The 3461-nt window shown below is 36.3% G+C and overlaps 1 non-coding gene across 1 annotated transcript; it reads right to left on the bottom strand.

Moving 5' to 3' along the window:
* Positions 1–703: 703 nt before the first annotated feature.
* On the bottom strand, positions 704–810 carry LOC128291333 (small nucleolar RNA R71). The gene has a single exon (XR_008281109.1). It is a non-coding gene; the product is annotated as a small nucleolar RNA R71 (small nucleolar RNA).
* Positions 811–3461: the final 2651 nt, after the last annotated feature.

Below are 3461 nucleotides of genomic sequence, written 5' to 3'. Positions count from 1 at the left end.
ATTAGGAACGCATAAGTTTTAGTACTTTAGCCATTTTTGTATTGCAATTTAATTTAATTTTTAATTTTGCTTAAATTGCTAAAATTTTCTTTTATTTACTTCTAGCAGATTTTTATAGTTTATGACTAGAATAAACCCGTCAAGACATCTACTTTTTGATAGTGAGATCGAAAGCACAGCTCGTAGAAACTAAAGAGAAATAAGGCAACGCCTACGATACATAGAGAAAGGGCAAGAGGACGATATTCAAACCACAACCGAGGAGATGGCTGATAATCAAAATAATCTGTTACCTCCTGTGGCTGTTGCAAACCCAGTAGAACAGAATCCTGCTCCTCGTACTATGTATGATTATGATAAACCTACTTTAACAGGAACTGAATCGAGTATAGTTAGGCCTGCTGTTGCTGCAAATAATTTTGAATTAAAACCGAACACAATTCAAATGATACAACAGTTTGTTTTGTTTGATGGTTTGCAGGACGAGGATCCAAACACTCATTTAGCAAACTTTCTAGACTTCTGCGACACTTTTAAGATCAATGGCGTTTCTGACGATGCCATTCACCTTTGGTTGTTTCCATTATCATTGAGGAACAAAGCTAAACAGTGGTTAAACTCGTTACCACGAGGGTCAATCACAACATGGGAACAAATGACCGAAAATTTTTTACTAAAATATTTTTCGCCGGCTAAAATGGCTAAACTAAGAAATGATATTTCTTCTTTTGTGCAGATGGATTTAGAAACACTTTATGATGCATGGGAGAGATACAAGGATCTATTAAGAAGGTGCCCTCACTATGGGTTACCCCTTTAGCTACAAGTTTAAACTTTCCACAACGGTTTGAATCTATCAACTATGCAGATGATTGACGCAGCTACTGTGGGACTATTAATAACAAGACACCTAAAGAGGCTTATGAATTTATAGAAGAGATGTCACTGAATAATTATCAGTGGCAAGTCATGAAGACAAAGCCAACAAAAGTAGCTAGCGTTTTTAACATCAATTTGGTTACTATGCTCTCTAATTAGGTAGAACTTGTGAATAGAAAAACTGATGGTTTACTTGGCTCTTCACAAGTTCATCCAGTAATGCAGTGCAATGCAAGTGGAGGTGGAATCAGCAATTTAGACTATCCAGCATACGACCCTACCGGGGAGAATGAGCAAATGAACTATATGGGTAATAATCCTTGACCTCAAAATAATCCTTATAGTAACACTTACAATGCAGGTTGGAGGAACCACCCAAATTTTTCATGAGGAGGCCAAGGAAATCAAAGACCACCACCCCCACCAAGCTTTCAACAGCAACTGTACCAGCCAGAGAAAAAGCTGAACCTTGAGGAGATGATGACAAAATTTATCTCAGTAGGGGAAACTCATTTTCAGAATACTAAAACCGCACTTAAAAATTAGCAAGCATCAATTTAAGGACTAGAGAATCAAATAGGAAAGCTGGCTAAGATGATTTCAGAGAGACCACCAGGGAGCCTACCTAGCAATACCGAACCCAACCCAAAAGAGCATGTGAAAGCAATTACATTACGGAGTGGGAAGGTGCTAGCTAAATCTAAAAAGAAGCTACAACTAAAAGCTGATGGAAAAGAAGGTGAGGAGGAAAAACTCGAAGACAATAAAAAACGGTGTTGAGGGAATATAAACCACCAATCCTATACCCAGCAAAGTTGAAGAAAGACCGCATGGATGCACAATTCGGTAAATTTCTCGAACTTTTTAAACAATTACATATTAATTTACCTTTTTTTGAAGCTATCTTGCAGATGCCTACATATGCAAAATTTTTAAAAAAGCTTTTAACAAATAAATGGAAGTTTGAAGATTTATCTACAGTGGAACTCAACGAGGAATGCTCGGCCATACTCCAAAATAAACTGCCAACCAAACTAAAAGATCCAAGAAGTTTTACTATTCCTTGCTTAATTGGTAGTTTGAATGTTGAGAAGGCACTAGCTAATTTAGGCGCTAGCATTAATTTAATGCCATATAAAATGTTTAAATAACTTGGTCTTGGGGAACCAAAACCCACTAGGATGAGTATTCAACTTGCTGATAGATCTGTTAAATATCCTAGGAGTATTATAGAGGACATACTTGTAAAAGTAGATAAATTTATATTCCCTGTTGATTTTGTTGTGCTTGACATGGATGAGGATGTAGAGGTGCCTTTAATTTTAGGTCGTCCATTTTTAGCCACTGCTAGGGTTGTTATTGATGTAGGTGATGGTAAACTTGTGCTTAGAGTAGGTGACGAAGAGATTATTTTTAAAATTTATGATGCTATGAGATTTTTTAGGGAATAGGATGACTCATGTTATTTTATTGACTCTATTGATCATGCTACTCAAGACTCTTTACAGGAAATAGTATATAAGGATACTTTGGAATTGTGTCATGCCCAAGGAGAGGAGGTAAATGATGATGATTCTAAGATACCTAAGATAAAAGCTGAACCAAATTCCAATGAACCTTCATTGAGACAGAAGAGCTACGAGGATAATGAGGTAAACAATGAATTAAAATTAAAACCCTCTGTTGAAGAAACACCTAAATTGGAATTAAAATAATTACCAGATCACTTGGAATACGTGTTTCTTGGAGATAATTCCATATTTCCAATAATTATTGCATCAGATTTACAGCCAACCAAAAAAGATGAGTTAATCAAAGTTTTAAAAGAGCATAAAAGAGCTATAGCTTGGAAGATTTCTGACATAAGAGGGATTAACCCTTCTTTCTGCACACATAAAATTTTAATGGAAGATGAATTTAAACCCTGTGTGTAAGTGCAGAAATGGTTGAATCCTAACATGAAAGACATTGTAAAAATTGAGGTAATTAAACTTCTAGATGTTGGAATTATTTATCCTATCCCTAACAGTTCCTGGGTGAGCCTTGTGCAGGTTGTTCCTAAGAAAGGATGCATGACTGTTGTGGCCAATGAGAAGAACAAATTAATTCCAACACGAACAGTCATGGGATGGAGAGTCTGGATTGACTACAGGAAATTGAATGATGCACAAGAAAAGATCACTTTCCCTACCATTTATTGATCAGATGTTGGAAAGATTATCTGGACATATGTATTATTGCTTTCTAGATGGACTATCCGGTTATTTCCAATTCCCAATAGCTGTTGAGGACCAACAAAAAACTACATGTCCATATGGTACGTTTGCTTATCGACAAATGCCTTTTGGATTATGTAATGCTCTTGCTACTTTTCAGCGATGCATGTTGGCTATTTTTGATGAACTCGTGGAAGACATTTTGGAGGTATTCATGGATGACTTCTCGGTATTCGGTAACTCTTTCCATCTCTGCCTTAAAAATTTAAAACGAGTTTTAACTAGATGTGAGGAAACAAATCTTGTACTGAATTGGAAAAAGTGTCACTTCATGGTTCGTGAAGGGGTTGTGTTAGGCCACAAAAT

The sequence above is a fragment of the Gossypium arboreum genome, chromosome 3 (assembly GCF_025698485.1).
Source record: "Gossypium arboreum isolate Shixiya-1 chromosome 3, ASM2569848v2, whole genome shotgun sequence".
In the NCBI taxonomy this organism is placed as follows: Eukaryota; Viridiplantae; Streptophyta; class Magnoliopsida; order Malvales; family Malvaceae; genus Gossypium; species Gossypium arboreum.
The sequence above is the reverse complement of the archived record's forward strand: the minus strand, read 5'-3'. Positions and strand labels throughout refer to the sequence as shown.